This window comes from Marmota monax, unplaced genomic scaffold (genome assembly GCF_021218885.2).
Source record: "Marmota monax isolate L192 unplaced genomic scaffold, Marmota_monax_Labrador192_F-V1.1 WCK01_AAM20220418_F8-fsc00018, whole genome shotgun sequence".
In the NCBI taxonomy this organism is placed as follows: Eukaryota; Metazoa; Chordata; class Mammalia; order Rodentia; family Sciuridae; genus Marmota; species Marmota monax.
In genome coordinates, this window is record NW_026692201.1 from 11,511,377 (window position 1) to 11,532,918 (window position 21,542).

General features: G+C 32.9%; 1 protein-coding gene across 2 annotated transcripts in view; it reads right to left on the minus strand.

Moving 5' to 3' along the window:
* The window catches only part of Edil3 (EGF like repeats and discoidin domains 3), a 398,880-nt gene that overhangs the window by 26,084 nt on the left and 351,254 nt on the right, over window positions 1–21,542 (minus strand). The gene's annotated exons all lie outside the window — the stretch shown is intronic.

Consider the following 21,542-nt stretch of genomic DNA (forward strand, 5'->3'; position numbering starts at 1 on the left):
CCAGGTCAATTTAGTCAGCATTAACATTGTGAAAATATAATTGAAGTGCAAAAAAAAAAAAGGATGGTTTTCATCAAAGAAGAGTATACGATATTAATAGTTTAATAATTTCCATCCTCATTCTCTCATTCTTTCTTGCATCTTATATTTTATAACTCTAATTAACAAATGAGTCTAAGAAGCTTTGTTTTTAATAGGACAACTCTTGAAAGAATGTTACCTTTGGTTTTATTTGTGTCCCTTGATCTATACATCTGTTTTCATCAAGTGGTAGCTGTCTACTTCCACCTATTTCCTATCACTAAGTGCCATGCTACATCCGTGATCTTATCATCTTTAATTCTCATGAGACCATCCATGTGTGTGACCTTGGTGCTTTCAACTACTATGTCCTTTTGTTTCTATTTCAGATCCTTCATCCTGTCAGATGTAAGGTGGCCATAAATAGACTGCCATGGGTCAGATGCAGGCCATAAATGAGAACAGAGAGATAGGGGCAATGCACACAGAATAAGACCATATTTAGTTGAATAGATGCCATCAGTATAAATATGAAAAAAAAGTTTCTAATGTGTCACTGTGTGTCATTATATACTTTTAAATTCACCTGGAGTTTTTTGCTCATTTTTTGGAACATGCATTAAAAATATTAAGCTCAAAAATATCACAAATTAAGGTAGATAACTACATTTAATGCTTTATTAAAAATAATTCCAGATAGAACATACATTTTCCTGTGTTCCAAATATGTGTTGTACCATCTAAAATATCATGTGCTGTTCAACAGTGCAGGATGGCAAACTTATGATATCCTGGGAAGGAAATGGTTGATACCAAACATTGTACCAAGTGTAATTTTCTATGTGCCTAATTTCATCCTTTCAGGGACCATGGAAAATGGGATATTATCTCCTATTTCCATATGAGGTAGTAGATGCCTATAGAAGTAATGTAACATGTGATCTGAAGATAAGCAGTGAATAAAGAGAAAGGGAGAATCTCAGATTGCAAACCATGTCTTTCTGCTTTAAAGGCCCATCATACATATGTATTCTCCAAGTAGGGAATCACATTTTCTTCCAATGATTGGTTTTCTCCATCCTCTGTAACTACTTTAGAAATTTCTGAAGAATCACCACACTCATCAAACTGACAGCAAGTCTAAGACAAACAAAAACAACCCTGGATTTACACTATTAGGAGAGTTCTATGTTTAATCATGAATTTCCTCTGTGTTCTTCTGCTGTCTGGGCTTAAAATATTGATTGCTTTGTTGTCCTAAATCCAAATCTAATTGCTGAGAGATTCTCAGGTAAAGCTGCTGTTCTTTACAATATTCTTCATGTTGCTGACACTCAACCAGTGGTAAAATAAATAAATAACATACAAATAAAATCATCTCACAGAACTCTGAGTCACTGTGTTTCCATCAAAGGAAACTCAGTGACACCACGGATATGAACAACCCAGGGCCGAATTCTTCAGCCTAAATGTCCATGAATCCTGAGCTCAGATGACACAAGGAGGAGTCTTCCTTCATCTCCTTTCCTGTGGTGGTTCTGCCTTCAGCTGGGTTTCCTGCTGGGTGGAGATGTTTTCTCCCAAGTTGTGTGTCTTGGCTCTTTCCAGCAGATATGTTTTTCTCCCCTAACTGCTCCCCTTCTCCAATTTTTTTTTTTCTGATCTAGAAATGTTTTTCTTTTTTGTACTAGTTAAGCTAGCCTCTCTGCTTAAATAGGCAGCAATCTGTTTCAAGCTGGATTTTGTCCTAAAAGTTGCCACATTAAACTTGAAATACAAGATCTCAGCAAAGCACTTCTTTCAGTACAAAATTAATCAGCAACTCATACATAACATGAGGTTGCTGAGACGGCATGTACAGAGCGGATCCTGAGACATGCTCCAACCCCAGAGTTCAGCATGTAGTATCATTCCAGAGAAGGCCATTTCTCAGAACCTAACACTTGCCCTTGGCCTCGGACAACCCTGACCTCTAATAGATCTTCTAAGTTAAAGCTGACCTACAAATATTCTGGACAAGTTACCTTCTGCTGTTTTAAATACTCATATCCTGAAATTTGGCTCAAATAGAACAGGTTATTTAGGGCATTGTGTTGGCTCCGAGTACTGCATTTCATGTCTGGGTCTATAATGTATAGGTAATAGGTCCTCAATAAATGTTCTGCTGGATTGGGCTAAAGCTGCTTCCTAAGTATGTTCCACAATGAAGACCCAGTCTATGGATAAGGAAAATAGCATGTGATAATGCAGCTGCCTTTCTACAATACTCCCATGTGAAATTACATTATTCATAAAGGAAACTTGCTATTTTAGCTGTATACATGAATTTTTACTAGTAAAGGTAACTAGCTAAAAGTTCTGTCCAGTCTTTAGGAATTTGATCATTGAGAGTCAGCCTACTCTAAGGAGCTCCATGGTGTGGGGTCCTGAATGGGCTACATGCCTTTGGGCAAACTATTCTACTTCTTTACATCTCAATTTCCTCATTAAAAAAATCTATATCTATCTATATATATATATGTATATAAATATGAGGATAAGAGTATTTATAGTATAAAAAGAGTTAACATTTATTAAATATATAAAACAGTATATGAAATACAATAAGTAGGAAACTTTGATGACAAGCTGAAATAAAACTGAAGAAAGAATCTAGTATCAGTCTGAGACAACCTTGTCAGAAATATACAGAAAAAAAGGAAAAGGGGTAGCTGAATTGCTTTGGAATCAACTTCTGGATATAATATATTCTGATTATATTCTCAAGATGTACAAAAAGATAATCATTTCATCTGTTCTTAAAGTAGATCAAATTTAAAATGGTTCGAATTCTCATGTATGAGTTACATTATTTATAAAATATAAATAAAAATTTTTATGACATCTTTCATATCTCTATTTGAATATTGATTTGTACTTCAATAGGAAATGGTTCTAAATTAATATTAAAAGAGAAAATTTGGTTCCAGAATGTATTGTGATTTATTTCACTCCAATTACAGGAATGATAGTAAGAGGGGAGGAACACTTATTGAGAGAGGCTTGAATGACTTAAAGTAAACAAAAACATTGCATAAGGGTTATGTAGGAATATTTGCTGTTATAAAACTCTATAATATTGTTTTACCAAAGCATAAATTATTTTGGAGCATGACAAAGTTAGAAAAATGGTGTGGAACATCTGCAAGCATTTGTTAGAGAAAGATCATGATAAACTGCATTTCAGAAATCTGCACAGTACCCTGACAATGTCTCCCTGGAAAAAGATATGGTAGGTTTAAAGAGTTACTTGTTTTTTATGGAGACATTCTTAAAGGGTTGAGGAAAATAAAAAGCAATATAGATATAGAGGTGTTCAAGAAAAGTGAACAGAGCTGAAGAGATTTATTACAGAAATGTGCAACTCAGCTGCATCTAAAGTGCTCTAGTTTTTGCTTTTATGTAATTTAGCTTGGATTATGTATTTTACAACTTCCTGGAGCTTTGTAAAATTAACTCATTAAGGAGAAATAACACTAAAACTAATATAATTATCTACTGCAGTCATCCCTTGGTATCTAAGGGGAATTGGTTCCAGGACCCTGCTGTGGATGCTAAAATCTGTAGATGTTCAAGTCCCTTATATAAAAATAAATAATATTTGAATATAACTTATGTATATCCACCAGAGATTATTTAAAATAATCTCTAGGTCATTTATTATATGTATACATTCTGAATTTTAAGTAAATAGAGTTAGATGGTATTTTTCAGGGAATAATGGTTAAAAAAATAATCTCCCTCCCAAGTATTATCAATCCACATTTGGTTGGATTTATAAATACAGAACCTACAGATACAGAGGGACAAACTGTATTAAGAAATTGAGTTATAGGACAAATGTTTAGATATATTTTGCTATAAACAAATATTTTAACCTTTAGAGTAAATAGGTCAATTGCACATAATCTCAATTATATTTAAGACATAAAATATTTGTACTTGGAGTTTGGACAGTATTGTGGGTTATCAAAGTATATTGTTGCAGGCCAAGTGGCTAATGTGCTAAACTTATTATGAGCTATAGTTTAGCCCCTATATCTGATTTGATATTGAGTTTCTAAGGTTTATAATCCTTAAACTATTCTGAAGTCCTGTTAATACAAGAATTCTAAAGCTCATTATTGTACTCTTCCCTTTATTGAAAAAGTTTTAAATTCCCCAACATTATTTTTTAACAATTTTAAATAGCAATTTCTTTTTCTAATTTTTCCCCACATCATATCTTTAAAAGTAAAGCAAACAATATTATACCACAAAACAACCTTTCAAAGGATGCAGAGGCTTCACTCTTATTGGTGTTTTAGGATGTGCTTTTTATATGTGAAGCCATACAAGGCACTACTGAAAACTTTCTCTGCTCAGGTGATCATTCAGTAGTGCATTCTGTAGAACACAGGGCATATTGTAGCCATTCCAAATATTCAGGTATCTTCTGCCCTGGACTCAAACTTGAGATAATTTCATAGTTAACCACCTGCAACTGCAACATGGACAATGCTATATGTCAACCAGAGCTGCAGCCATGGTTGCTTTCAGCTCATAATTACTAACTTTTCAAAAGGACTTATTTAGAGTCATATAAGTAGTGTAACTGCGTATTTGTATTGAGAATGGGAGCATAATTATGAGGATTTTATATTTTATAATTTTTATATCTTACCTGGTGAATGTATTCATGTTACATAGGAAAAAATTAAAATACAGAAATTTAAAAAACAAAACCTTTGTCTCCCCATCAGAAACAAACAATGTTTTTGCCCTGTTCATATATATTTTTAGATAAATTTATAATTCTCGATATTTGAAATATATTATTGGTTATCAGATGTTATTTACACATCTCATCCACATTTGTAGGCAATTATTTACTCTCTCTTAACATTTCACTAATTTTCTATGATATTATTTCAATTTTTTTCTTATTCTAAAAGTCATCTTGAGAATTTTCCATAATCCTGCTCTTAAAAATCAAAAACATTTATTGTCCCCAACTTCATTTTTCCCATCACAATCAATAGTCTCATAAAATCCTAGTCTTCTCATTCTGAACACATATCTCTTTATTCCTAGAAACTGAATTCAAAGAATTAAAGTCACTGGATCAAAGGCCATTTTTAAAGAAATAAAAATAAGATTTTTAAACATGAAAATATTAGTTGGTACACAGATATAATCAGGAAATACACTTAAAACTAGTTGTCATTCTACTATTCAGTTAACTCCAGTTAATTGCTTTATATACTTATTTCTAGATATTTTTCCATATATCCTATAAATTTAGATCACATTAAATATGTGGTTTTGAAATTTAGTGTTTTTTCTCACTTCCCATGTATATTTTGCATACAAATAATTTGTAATTATTTAGTAATTATGTAGTCCTATACAAATGGCTATACAAATATGTGTGGCTATACTTATATGCGTGCATTGGATATAAAATTTACTTTATCAATCTCCACTTGATGTTTGTTAAATTAAAAAATAGTGCACATTAATTATACAGAATAATGGGTTTCATCTTGTCACATTCATCATGCACATAATTCAATCAGTTTCACTCCCTGTTTTCTCCCATTGATCTTTCCAGCTTTCTCTCTCTGATTGCATTTCTCTATCCTAAGGCTTTTATATTCTATAGCTTTTTTATTCTCTACTTTTTTCTTTTATTCTCTATAGCTTTTATATATGAGAAAAAAAATGCAAAACTTGTCTTTCTGAGTCTGGCTTATTTTGCTTAACATGATGTTCCAGTTTCATCCATTTGGAAATCAGCTGGGATGAAACCAAATGATCATGATGACATTTTTAATGTGCTGCTGAATTTGATTTGCAAGTACTTTGTTAAGCACCTTGCAACTATGTTCATCAAGAATATTGCTCTCTAAATTTTTTGATTGCTCATTCTAACAAAATATACAGATGTAGTTTCTGTAATGCCCCTTATCTATTATCTATTTGAGTAAAGATTTTCTTGTTAAAGGACTATTTATATGTAGTCAACATATTTCCTATTATATTTGTTGTATTTTCCCCTAATTTGATATGTAATTTATTTTTTGACACAAATATTTTTGTTTTATTTTTTTACTAAAATTTATCACTTCTTTTGCAATTGCATTTTTTGGAGTGGTTAAAAAGACATTCTATTTAATTAGGTCAGTTAAAAATTATTTACATATTCTTGTATAATTTCCTCTTAGGTTTTCTTTCATTCTTCCTTCTTTAACATCTGAATCATCTTGGTTTTATTCATACATCTTATGTGATATGAGATCATGTCACATTTTTAATGTAAAAATGGAATCTTCTCAACAGTATTTAATAATCTACTTTGTCTTGTTTTCCCCTACTTGGTGGATAGTTGTGAAATTTGTTCTTTATTCTTGAAATTAACAGTATAATTCATCTTCATCTGTCAGAATCTCAGTCTTTCTCTCTCCCTCTCTCTCCTTCCATCTATCTATCTAAATTTGTTGCTACATAAGGGAATAAAACAAGGGAAGTGTATCACAGTGTTACATACTCAGACCTTTTTATTTTTCATTTTGATTCAGTGTCTCCAGTTGCTCAGGCTGGACTTGAACCTTGATCCTTCTGCCTCAGCCTCCCAAGGTTTTGGAATTACAAGCATACACCACAAACTTCACTTAAAATATTCCTTTGCTTCTTTTTCTTTCTTCCATTTTTTTCTTTATTTTCTTTAGTTTTTTTTTTTTAAATGAAGTGCTAAGGAAAAAACCTAGTGCTTCAAATGTGCTAAGCAAGTGCTCTACCTACAATCCACAATCCCAGCCTGCTTTCTAACCCTTGAAAGCCAATTATCCAAAAACTGTTTCCTTACTTCTGAGTTCTTGTATTTAAAATATTTTCTTACTCATCATTTTCATTTTTATTATTCTCCCTTACATTCTCAAAGTTTATTGACTTGACCTCAATATTATAAGTTTTATTTTTAGTAATGTAATTTCTGTACTTACATTTTTAAAAATATATTTATTTTTATTCCAATTTGTTGTATATGACAGAAGAATGTGTTACAATTCATATTACACATATAGAGCACAATTTTTCATATCTCTGGTTGTATACAAAGTATAGTCACATCATTTGTGTCTTTATACATGTACTTAGGGTAATGATATCTTTCTCATTCCACCATCTTTTCTACCTCCATCCCCCTCCCTTTCCCTCCCACCACTTCGCACTATCTAGAATTCATCTAATCCTCCCAAGCTCCCCCTCTGAACCCCACTATGAATTAGCCTCCTCATATTATAAAACATTTGGCACCTGGTATTTTGGGATTGGCTAACTTCACTTAGCATTATATTCTCCAACTCAATCTATTTACCTGCAAATGCCATGATTTTATTCTCTTTTATTCTGCACTTAAATTTTAAAAATTTTCTTGAAACGCATTTCTAAGATACCTCCCTAATCTTGAATTTCACCTCCCATTATTTTATGGAAAAATAAAATATTATTATATTTCTTCCATATTTTCTAATTTTTCCATAAAATATTCTATAAAAATATGTTTATATATTCTAATAATTTGCTCATTCTGTAGAAAAATTTCCATTTTCATAGCTTTTCTTCATATCTTTAGAATAATTCCCACTCTTTTGTTGTATTGCATATTGTAAAAGTAGGCCCCAAACAATCTTTCTTTATTTTTGTGTACTTGATTTGAAGAGGGAAAGAAGAGTCCTGGTGTTTGACACACACTGTCCATCTGGGTTCCCCTTGACCCCTCACCATATACCAGGCAGTTGAAATAATTCTCTTTCAGATTTTAAGTATCAGCACTGCCTCTGGCTTTCTTGCCGGTGTCTGGCAATACAACTAAAGCTAGTCTGAAAAACAATTCTCTTCTACTCCCATTTTCTTCCAAATATAGAAAAGATAACTTATCTTCTTGACATACAAAACTTGAAGCATTGCTTATTCAAAGGAGATTTTGTTAGAATAACTGAACTCTCACTGTCTGTTTCTGTACTATACAATTCACTTATATTATTACTAGTCTTTTTTGTCAAGGTGCAAAATTACATGGGTGAAAAACTTGCTTTATGTTGTTCACCATGTAATTGAGGTGTTTCAGTAAATATATATTAAATGAATAGTATCATGTCTTGTAATATTGTGAGTTAACGAATCCAACACATTTTCCTTTTCCTTTTTCCAGGTTAATATTACTGAAGGGTGTATTTTCTGTCAACTGATTTGATAGAACATTGGAAGACAAAGCACTGGTCCAGGCATGGGTTTTCTGGTAGTAGAGTAACCACTAAAGCTCTAGCACACTGTGCTCTGAGTCTGGGCCGCTGTTTTTCTGATTGAGATGTCAGAATTCCCCACTGTAGTTGCAGGAGATTCTGCACAGATTCAGGCAGTCACCAATGGGCTTCCCGACGCACATGCATTTGTGTGCCTGCCTCAGGAATTTAGAAGGGAAATAAAGACTTCAGTGATCCCAACCAAGAAGCTGAATAAGTTAAAAGGATGCGATGTACTCAGATCCTCAATACAGGAGAACTTAAACTCAGTTCAGTTTCCCCAGTTACAGAGGAAGCTTCCAAATGTAGTTCTTAGGAAAACATTTAAGAAAATTCAACCATGTGTGAAAGTCATTCTAAATGAAAGTCCATGTATCAAGATCTTCTCACCAAATTTCAAAGAAGTTTAAAGATAAAAAGCCAAAATTACATTTGGAGTTAAGAAAATAATATTATAAAGTGAATGCCTTTGTATTGATGTACTTAAATTGTAACTGCATCAAAGGAAAAGTACTTGGTTTTCTCTTTTTTTCATAATGAGCAGATCTTTGTGCAATATTTTATAAAAAAATTATTTTAAATTGTTTTGAAGTACCCAAATAATTGTAGTTAAAAATAACTAAAATTGACATCAAGTTAACCAGCTAGCTATTGTCCAGTCTCAACAAATATATGAAAACATGTTCAACATCTTTAGCAATTAGGGTGATGCAAATCAAAACTACTCTAAGATTTCATCTTACTCCAGTCAAAATGGCAGCTATTAAGAATACAAAAAAAGATAAGTGTTGATGAGGATGTGGGGAAAAGGCACACTCATACATTGCTTGTGGGACTGCAAATTAGTGCAACCAATATGGAAAGCAGTATGGAGACTACTTGGAAAACCTGGAATTGAACCATCATTTGACCCAGCTATCCCATTCCTGGGTTTATACCCAAAGGACTTAAAATCAGCATATTATAGTATCACATCAATGTTTACAGCAGCACAATTCACAATAGCTAAACTGTGGAACCAACTTAGATGCTCTTCAGTAGATGAATGGATAAAGAAAATGTGGTACATATACACAATGGAATATTATTCAACATTAAAAAAGAATAAAATCATGGCATTTGCAGGTAAATGGATGGAGCTGGAGAATTTAATGCTAAGTGAAATTAGCCAATCCCAAAAAACCAAATGCCAAATGATTTCTCTAATTTAAGGATGCTGATTCATAATATGCTGCGGGAGGGTGGGGGAGGATTAAATGAACTCGAGATCACGCAAAGGGGAAAAGGGGAGGGGAGAAAGGGGGAGTCATAAGGGTGGGAAAGATTGTAGAATGTGATGGTCATTGTTACCCTAATTACATGTATGAAAACACAAAGCATGTGACTCTACTTTGTATACAACCAGAGATATAAAAAAATGTGCTCTATATGTGTAATATGCATTCTGTTGTCATATATAACAAATCTAAATTTAAAAAACATATATGTTGAATGTAAGAAAATACAGGTCAAAGTGAAATTTAAAAAAAACTGAAACATGTTGAAAAAACATAAAATTTTCAGGACTCTTAGGTAAAACAATAGTATGCGTTTCATGGTAGGACTGAAAGTAATTTTCTGCTAGGTTCATCAAAAATAAGATCAACCTGGGAGGGCAGAATTAACATATTTTCTTTAATTACCTCTCAAGACTGATTTTGATTAGGCTGGAAATCTTGACTTATTCCATGAATAAAAATTCAGGGTGGTGACTATTTGAATTAGTCTATATTTGATAGGGTCATTACCAATTCTTAGTGGATAATTAATACAACTCTTTGATTAAAGAGAATGATGGTATACAATAAGGTTTATTCAGATGGGTTAATTATAGCAGAACCAAAGCCCAAATGGAACAGAAAAAAATTATCATCAGTAAATAATTTCATGTGACTTAGAAAACAATAACATAGCCTTTAAGTAGGCAATGATACAGTTTGTTATTTAGTCCTTTTTTAAAAAAGAGAGAAAAGAGAGAGAGGGAGGGAGGAGAGAGATAATTTTAATATTTATTTTTCAGTTTTTGGCGGACACAACATCGTTGTTTGTAGGTGGTGCTGAGGATCGAACCCTGGCCGCACGCATGCCAGGCAAGCGAGCTACTGCTTGAGCCACATCCCCAGCCCTATTTAGTCCTTTTTGACAGCACAGTGTAAGCACTACGCAAGTAAGCATTATGTTAGCATCTTTTGTAAAGTGAACTGTGGATCAACTTGCATGCATTTCAGTAACCAGAATTTGGCTGTTATTTATACTTGAAAAGCTGTTTGAATATATCTTTGACAATTGCTTCATTAAATATAATTATATCGAATGCATTGTATTTTGCATAGCCATGATATATTTTAGAAGCTGACATTGACAAAGAAAAATCTTCTATATACAAATATGTTTGTGAATGTGCACAACTACATACATCTTGCTTTGTGACAAATAAACAAATGATAACAACATGTTGAGTGCAAACATGTAAGAATGAAGTGTGCTACAACATCAAATCACTAAATAGTAAGGGGCTCTCAAAATGTAGGGAAGTTGACAGAACATTCATTGTCTGTTTGTATGTCATGCTTGCTGCAGGAACTATGCATTTTATATTGCTATAAAATTTAACCATCCCCACTATTTGAAAGTCATACATAAAGTCCTGTATACCACTTTGTTTCTTCAGACCAAGCAAACTATAATGCTAGAATTTCCAATTTTAACTGAATACATGTGTGCTTTATGATGATTGAATTTTAGGTTAAACCAACAAAAACTGAGCATAGAGACCTAGCTGCAACATTTTCCCCCTTTGACCTTACAAAAGGAAATGGAAAAGGCATGGCCTTTCAGGATCAGCTATAAGGTAAATGCTTTATACTACTTTAGAAAAATGTACCATCAATGTTAATAGCCCAAAATCACAAGGCCAGCACAGAGCTCTGAAGAACCTGGAGAGAAGAGGGAGAAGACTCAGCAGGTGTAGAAGTACCTGCAGATTATAGTATTGAGATCCATTGACATAGGAAAGGGAGCTGCCCCAAAAGATGACCTCTAGACATAATATTTTGTCCTAAGAAAGATTACATATACAGGATGGATAAAAGCAATACAAATTATTTAAATTCAAATCTGTTGTCAATAGTACTGTGAGTACTAATATTCATATAAGAAAGACAATCGGGCTCCAGAGGATCTTGTAGGGCTATCTAGTTTCTCAGTCCTTCAGTTACCACAAATTTTATCTGTAGTCTTACAAACTCACTAAAAGCCACAGTGTAGATTTTCTTATTCAATATCCATAAAATCAACATTTTTTACTTATGCACACAAATATTAATTTATATATTGTATGAATATCTATATTCTTCTGCTATTATTGATGCTAATGTCTCCTCCTTGTCCCCGCTCCCCCGGTTCCTAGTGAAAATAAAGAGCAGTCATGGTTTTCTTGAAACTCTGATCTCATCAAAATGCTCTTTTAGGTCTCAATTTCTATTTCCTATTTATACTTCTTAATACAGTATCCAAAGCCTTTCAAGCATATTAAGCAGTAGAATATAAAACTGGGACTGAATGATGAAAAAAATCTGAATACAATCTAATGACCATATTTTAATTAAGTCCTATGTACAATGTGGCTCAGGTACATCTATAATAAAGTCCCCAAAGTGTATGTGGCTAACAGTTATAACGTTCTAGCTCGAATATATGGTGTATAACTTCTGTAAAATATGTTGCTCTTGACTGCATGTGGAAAATAAGATGCTTCTTCTTTCCTTCTGGTGAGAAATGGCAATGCACTTATAGGACTCTTGAATATATGCTTGTCTCAGAACTTACACAAGGGCTAATTTCCCTGTGCAATCAGTTCCAAACAACCTCATACTTTTAAAATCACATTCTTTAACTCTAAAACTATTCATGCACTATATTTTCTATTACTATAAATTAGCTCATAAACTGCAGTCTTAAATTAGATATGGAATTAATAAATCACTTGAAACAAACTCATTATATTGAACTTATTTTTCGTTTTGCATATATAGTCAAAATATTAAAAACTTCCCAAGTTATAGCTCACTTCACTGAGGGCTTACTTGTAAATTTAAATAGACTCTGTTGAGACATCCCTATCAGTTGAATGACTTTATATCCCACTGAAGGATTTAGACTCAAAATTAATGACATTTAGATACAATTTAAAAAATAATCAAAGACAACATAAACAGAAAATATAAATATATTTTCTTTTTCCTTAACACTATAAGTATTTAAAGAACCTGAAATCTAAAGAATTTTTTATTAAATTCAAATACTACTCAAAGAAAGAAAAACATAATAATGTAAAAATTCTTACACTGACACTAAAAGTATATCAGAAAATTATTTTGTAATCAGCAAGAACCAATCAGCAAAGAAGCAGAAAAACAAAAATAGAAATTAAAATTCTTCATTTTCATAAATCACTGTCTCTTGAGCTTCTAGCTTTATGTATCTAAAGATGTTTTTTGATATATTCTTCCCACCTTGGAGAAATCTGGCACATTTCAAGAAATGCTGAAATACCTATTAGTTTAGGAATCTAAATATAACTTTGACATGTCTCAATGTTAAACAGAAACACTATGGACCCAACACAAACGACTGTCCCAATTTTCCCTAAGAGGAGAGGAGACACTCAGAACAGAGGCCACATATAACATTGACTGTCATTTTAGTATTTTGTGTTCTGAAAATGTGGCCTTGTGTTGGGATGCATTTCCTTCAACTCTAACGTAGAGTGATGCTTTCTTTAAAAGGTAACAGAGAATGACAAAAACACCATGTCAACAATATATTTCAGGAACAAGAAATATCTTGGTTGCTGAGATGACTGAAAGGTAAATTTTGAGGAATAATTCTCGAATAGCACATTTTTTAAAAACTATCATATCACTGTAACTAATCGGGTTATATTTTCAAGACAGAAACAATAACTTGAAATAATCCAATAATAAAACAGAGATTAATATGTCTAAAATTGTTGTTTTCTATTATAGATTCATTTTGTTAGGTTAAGAATGTTCTCTACTATTATTTATTTGCTATAAAATTTTAAATCATAAATAGGTGTTGAATCCTATCAAATTTGTATGTATTTTTATATTGTGATAATCATGCAGGTTTCTCTATAATTAATTAATTAATTAATACACAATCAAAGCTATAAAATCAACACCCATCAATCTGAGAACTCTAACATTGACAACAGTTATGCACAAATCTTTCACCCTATCCTACTTCTGCCCACAAAAACTACCTGATCCTGTATTATTTATTGTTATACTGCCTTCTAAAACAGTTTGCAGGTATGACTTTAATGTTAAACACCAACATTTTGCTTTAAGTTATTTTAAAAATGCATAAAAAACGTCATAAAGGCATCTTCTGGGACTTGGTTTTTAAACTCAATATTATATTACTAAGATTCTTCCATATGTTTGCTTATAGTTACAAATTCCAGTTATTTTTACTGCTTTATAAAAGTCCATATGTGTATATACATACAATACATTTATCCCTTCTCATATGTATTTTACGATTTCCAGATTTGGGCTTTTAAAATCAGTCTGATGAACATTCTTATACTTGCTTCTTGGTATATGTACTAAAATATTTTTCTTGATTATGTACCTAGAAGGGTCATGTTTTTAGTTGGAGAGTATACAAATACTTAATGTCACAAGATAAGGACAATTTTCCAAAATGGTTTTGCCAATTTACACAATCATCATCAAGATACTATCTCTTTAGCTTTAATTTTATAAGTTGGTGAATAACACTATTAGATTTTTTAAAACTTAAAACTTTTCATGCACACTTGTGAAAAAAATTACCCTCTACCAGAAAACACATTTAAAGTTTGATGGATCCCCTTATTAATTTCTGCTTTAGATGCTTACATCAGGTTCACAAGTGCTACTCTCTTTTGCTCTCTTTCCCTGTGCTTTCCTGCCCATGTTGGGTACCAGTAGGTCATGTTTTCCCAAACAATCTGGGAAACTTGCCTCTCTTTTTCATCTTTGAAATAGTTTGTATAAAACAGAGGATATATGTTTTTAAAACTGTGAAGCCAAATTCAATGTCTTTCATGCTCATAGAACTATTCAGGGTATTTTTGGTTGTTGTTGTTTTCTTATTTTTTTCCCTGAACATACAGGTTTTCCAACTTTTCAATGCATTTTGATAAAAATGTCTATTCTTGTTGCACTATAAGTTTATTGGCAATTTATATTAACATTTTTATAATTAATCAGTATTTTTGTAGTTTTCCATTTTTAAAATTTTCTTCTCTTGGATAAGTTTGCCAGAAATTTAGCCATTTGCTTCAATAGCTTAATAAGGTTACTAGACACAAGAGTATTAGGCAGAAATCATTAACATTTCTATCTACTAGCCTCATCCAACTGGAAAATGCAAATTAGAAAAACATTCACTCTAATAACAAATCTCATATAGATTAGGTATCTATCCAGAGATTCAAGTCCTTGTGAAAAAATAGTTTCAATGCTTTTGAAATACCTAAGTGAATGAAAAGATATAGCCCATTTCATAAAAGTAAAGCCCCAATATATAAAAAAGATACTTATTTCCTCTAATTACTCCAAAATTTTGCATATTTACCATCAAAATTTTCTTAGTATTTTGGAGGAATGTGCTCAAATGATCTGAAATCTATGGGGGAATAATGAAGGACCAGGAAAATCCAATTAGAGGAATGGCTGGTGGTGATGATAGGGTGTGGGGTGAGGCACTATTACCACCTAAAATAAAGACTTCAAGCTGGCAAATTTTTATTTTACCACCTAAGATAAAAATTAATGTGAATTACTTTAATTAAGTAATTAAGCAGTGATGTAGTTGTAAGGATAGGCACACAGGCAATCCTCACAAAATAAAGACAAGCACAGAGTCATCTGCAAAATTGGTGTGTGACAGAGATGGCAGCATAAAATCATTGGAAGTACTTCCAGTGAGCGATGCCATAGAGACTGTCCACTTATACAGAAAACAAGGATCAGAGCCCTCCTTTTTTCCATGTGCCAAAATGAAGTCAAGTGGGTCAAACCACTTCAAGGCAAAAAGGAAGATTTTGAATATCTCTAAAGAGAATATGGAAGCTAGTATTTCTAACAAGGAAGTAAAAAGTTTTAATTGAAACTAAATAATGACACCTCTTACTATACTACAATGAAAATTTCCATACAACTACACACAAAAAATCAAAATAGTTAGAACGTGGGAGAAGATATTCTCTCAAAAGTTTTCAGTTATGTTTTCTAATTTTTTTAAAGAAAACAAACAAACAAACCAATAGAAAAAAATGTGGACAAAAGGTAAATAATATAATTACAATGTATAAAATTATGAAGAAAAAGATACAAGTGAAAATCTAACCTTCATAAGTAATCAGAGAAATAAAAATTAAAATAGTGCTTATCCTCTCTTTCTCATTCAAAGCCCAAAGGTTCAACTATATTAATGGCTGGCGAATAGACACTGAAAGAACCATCAAGGCTTGCCATCGGAGAAAGTGCCCGTTTATTGAGGAACAGCTCTACATATTTATAGAGCGGGGGGCGGTTTGACAGTTATGACAGTTTAATGGTTGAATGGTTTTGACAGTTGGCTGGGGTGCTTTCTGATTGGTGGGTAAGGATCGTGTGAGCCAGCAGGGCTCACCACTGGATGGCAGGATCATGTGAGCCAGCAGGGCTCACCATTGGATAAACATTATGGGTGAAAATTCAAATTGGCTTGACAACTTTGGAAAACAAAATAATATTTGATGAGCTTGAAAATGCACGTGCCCCTTAATTCAGAGGTTGCCCTTAGTGTATTCCTGGGATATGCCCTAACAGGTGGCTACAAGGAGACAGAAACAATAATGTTACTAATAATGTAAAATTGTTTTCATAGCAAATAATTGTGGGAAATCTTGAAGTCTAAGGAAAGAACTGATAACTTCATTATATTCATTCATGATTCATGATTAAAATGAATAAAAAAGAGATAAATCTATCAACTTGTAGTTGTAGACAGATATGGACATTTACAATTCTTAACTTGGGATAGCATAGAAAGCAGCTCAAACTATTGCATAGATGTTGCTACCATCGTATTTTTTTCTAACACTTCTGTCAAATGTCCCAACAGGTGAGGCCTGGAAAAGAGGCTTAGATTGAGGTTCTCGTGCCTCAGTTTAACATTCCAAGGGTAGAGTATCTCACCATTTCTGGTCCTAATAAAGTCACGCACTGCAGGTTATGCAACAAACCTCCTGAATAGAGCCCCAAAAGAATCAGATGCCACAACCCAGAAATACAATGTTAATTTCCTAAAAGGAAGATTCTATTGGGAGAAAAAGGAAAAAAGGCCAGTTGATGATACGCTGTACTCCCTTTCTACCTATCAACCCAACATTGGCCTCACTGTAGACTTTCTGAGCAACTCAGCAACTGGCTGTTTTGGGGTAAATTGTAGCCAATTCAGATACTTACAAACCTTTTATTTATTTTCCTACCTTCTTCCACTCCCTGTTTCCTATAGCTTAGGACTGTATCACCCAAAAGTATTAGCTAAATTCAAGATTTTTTTTTTTAATAAGGTGCTTTGGCTAAGACAATTATTTACATGGTTTCATTCTTTTTCACTATAAAGTGCTTCCTAATCAAAGCAATTAGGAAATAAATAAAAGACACCCAGATTGGAGAAGAAATAAATTTCTCTATTTGCAGATGAATGTTCATGTATATAGAATATCCAAATGAACCTTTATAAAAATTATTGGAACTAATGAGTTCACCAAGTTTACTGGATAGAAAATCCCTATACAAAAAATAAATTGTATTCTGTGCACTAATAATGGATAAATCCAAAAATGAGATTAACAAAATCATTCCAGGGGCTGGGGTTGTGGCTCAGTGGTAGAGCTCTTGCCTATCATGTGTGAGGCACTATGTTGGATCCTCAGCACCATATAAAAATAAATAAACAAAATAAAGGTATTGTGTCCAACTACATCTATATCTATCTATCTATCTAGAGAGAATCATTTAATTAGTGTAGCCCCCCAAATATCTGCAGAACAAATTTGACAAAATAAGTATAAAACTTGTACACTAAAAACTGTAAAAATTCTTGAAAGAAATTAAGACTGATTTAAATAAATAGAAATATATACCATGACTTTTGATTAAAAGACTTAACATTGTTAAAGGCAATACTACCCAAATTAATAAACAAAATCAACACAATTCCTATCAGAATCCCAACTGGCTCCTTAGCAGAAACTGACACTGACCCAAAATAGCTAAAATAATCTTGAAACATAACAAAATTGGAGGATTCATTTTCCTTATTTTGAAATGCACTAAAAAGCTACTATAATCACAATTATGTGGGACATGCATCTTATACACGCACCTATGCACATATACATACACATATGCTCACATGTATACATACATACATGTGTTTAATACTTTGAAACAAATATGCATTTGAAAATATGATATAATATTAACTTGCTAAATTACTAAATTTGATTATATTATTATGTGTACAGGATTGAAATACTTTTGTAATTTAAAAAGCTGCAGTATATTTGAAACTCCTAGGGAAAGAATTAAGCTATCTGTTTTTGTTTTTAAGTTTTATGTGGGAGTAGGAGAAGTAGACTCTTTTAAAGTGTCTAAATTTCTCTAGCAAAACTGACATTTTCTATTCAGTTTTGCAGTATAAACTAAAAACATGAATAATAAGAATGCAAAGGAACAGATAAATAGGCAATTTCTGGATGCTTCTGAAGAACTCTGCTTGATCTCAGGGACAGCAAAAGCTAATGTCTGGAAGGTTTTAAAATCAAACCTCTTTAATTATTTTTACATTCTACATGACCTCTTTTCATTATTATTTTTATGATTAATACAGAAGTAATATCACTGAGTAATTTATTTTAAAGAAAGACTTTAACATCTGCTAGTTGAATTTATACTGTATAACTTGCTTTCATACATTGCTGCCTTTGGCATAAAATAAATATGATAAACATGTAAACAAGAAACAAGAATTACAACTACAATATTTAATAAATTATATCACAAAATTAGGTTTTCCCTAATTGCAAACTTGCTGTTATATAAAAACTATATGTAATTATTTTCTACAAATGTTATCCTCTTAGTGTTAAGTTTTGCACAATAAAATAAAATAGTCAAACCCATGTATTTTAAAGATTTTTTTTAAAACCATGCATAATGGTTATAGCATTTAAAGAAACCAATTACAGAATATGTATTGGTTTCCAAACATTCTCTGTCACATCCTTAAGTTTTTCTTATATGACATAATGCCTGGTATAGAATAAGAGGTAGAATAGATTTTACTTTACTTTTATTATTTCATTACTGAATCAGATTAAAATTATGTCAATTAATATATCAAAATGAATACATCTACATTTGGTATTCATTTGAAACTCAAACATAAAATACTAAGCAATTTGGGGCTGGGATTGTGGCTCAGTGGTGGAGTGCTCATGTGAGGTACTGGGTTTGATCCTCAGCACCATATAAAATATTAATAAATATATATTAAAAAGGTATTGTATCCAACTAAAAATATATTTTTTTAAAAAGACTAAGCAATTCATTAATCAGTGTCTCTCATTTCCTCAATTGTTCTATTGTGAAATTCTCCAAGTCTCTGTACTTCTGTTTTTCCTGGATGCCCTATCTTTGTTAAGAATTTTGGCTATTGTCTGTATACTTTTGCTCCTTCCATTTTCTCCCTGACTTTTCAAATTCTTATTTGAGGACATAAAATGAGGATTGCATATTTCTGGGAAGTATTTCTTGGCATTCACTTTGAAGTGGAGTTTATTTCTCTTTTAATCTCTAGAATAATAGTAATAGTAATTTTAACTGAGTGCTTATTAAGCATCAGGAAATGGAATAGATATTCATTCTATCCACCTAATCAAACTCTGAGCAAATTTCCATTGTTATCTAGTTTTGTAAGTCAGGAGATCTCAAGGAAGCTTTATGTGACTAAGTTAAGGTTCTCATCAAGTCCATTTATTACATGGCCGGTTTGCTGCATTGTTCAGATTTCATCCTATAAAAGAATCCCTGGTAGATGAAGCACAAAGGACTTCGTGTTTTGCCCATGTTCTGATTCTCAAGTTGTACACCCTCTAGTGGCTGCAGCTTCTGGAGAAGAGAAGTCACTTTTCTCATTGGTCTTCTGAAATGGAAATACTTCTTCACAATTCATTTGCTCACAGTGGAAAGCCTTATTCTAATTGTCTCAAATAACCTATATGAACTAATATGGGTCACAGTCAGATTTTAGAGCCTTTGTTCCTAGCTATCATCTTATATTCTCTTCAGCATGTCCTTCCAGTATAGTAGATATCACTTGTGTTTTAAGTAATCTGTTCACAGATGCCTGTCCTGTGCAAGATTTTGAGCTCCTCAAGTTCCCTAATCATATATTGGTTATCTTTGTATCTTAAAAAAATATTATAATGTCTGCATATTTTAGCATCCAAGAACATGCTTATTAGACAAGTGGACCAAAAAGATGGGAGAGAGGGTCCAGAGCAGAGACTGAGGCTTGCTTTCAAAATATAGCAGGGACAACTTTTCTTTATAGATACATAGGATGGAAAAACTATATAGAAATTCCTAAAGAATTGTTTTATGTGGAAACAAAGATCTCCTGAGAAAAAAAGTTTTAAGGTGGAGTATTAAAGAATTTCATGTTTATACTCCATAGCCCTGTGAATTTGGTAGCACTGGGTAGGACAAACTGTCAGCAAAATAAGTTAGAGAGAATGACATTAATGTTTTGTGAGTAATGCAGAATGGAATAAAGTTACTGAGATTTAAAGAGTGGTGATGAGAACTGAACACACAGTGACAATCTGGCAGGTAAAAGGAAAGGGCATTCTTTTTTTTTTTTTTCATTTTGTTTTTTCACTCAATTTAATCAGAGTTTAAATCAAGATAAAGAACACCAAACTGGCAGCCAAGGTGGATAGATAAGGATCTTTTGACAAAGCAGAAGAAACTAGAAGAATATAAAAGCCAATGTCATTTTGCAGTGTCAGAATCAGGAAGCAGTATGGTTTGACCTCTCTAGATAGCTGCAAAGGTGAACTATGCAAATGAACTGAAGAGGGCAGACAAGAGGAACAAGAGACTTAGGAGTGACACTGAGCAGCAGGCAAAATCAGAGCAGTTGGCCCAGACAATCTTCAGAAATAGAATGTTAAGAATGACTGATGAATTTCAGAGACCCAGGACTCACAAGACTCAGAAGAACTGCTACGGGAAGTTGCAGAAATCAGATCTAAGTCCAGAAAAGCATGTTTATAGGAAGTAGAGTGTGTGAAAAAGAAAGGGTATAAGATGGGGACTGCAGGGAGTTTGGAAAATGTTTTGCAAAAAGCAACAGGTAAAGTTCCAAGCACACAGACAATCCGTGTCATGGAGCAGAGACACAGGCACAACACTAAGTCCCCTAAGTGGTTGGATTCTCTTCTCCATAAATAATGATGGGGTTAAATTTGGGAAGGGATTAAATATCAAGCAGTAATGAACTGGGAGATCAAATGGGGTTGTGATAAAAATAATTAATCAATAAAGCAGCAATTAAAAGCTGTACATGACAACAGAGAGTAACAGCAGTGATGGTAACAATGCCTGGCCAAAGAGATGACATGTCAAGGCTTTCAATCTCCACTGTCCGGGGAGTTGACTAACTCCAGAATCTAAGTCTCTGAGGGATGAATCTGCAAGTATGCATGAGGCACTCTCAATTGTGGAGGCTGTGATTTGGCACAGGCAGAAAGCCAAGGATATCATTATGCTGAATTCCATCCAGATTAATGAAGAGCCTGAGGATCCTGATGAGTGGGCTATACCAGATGTCATCTGTTCCCCCAACATCCCTGGTATAAAATGCAACCCATTCAGGCTAAAGAAGGTTTCTGCCTGTGACAAACTAGCATTTTGTTGTAGGAGGGGGGGGAAGTGAGGCTTATCTACACCGTTGTGCTAAGCAAGAATAGTGTGCACATACTGAAAAAGCAATGGTATGGTCTCTACCATTTAAAAATTCCTA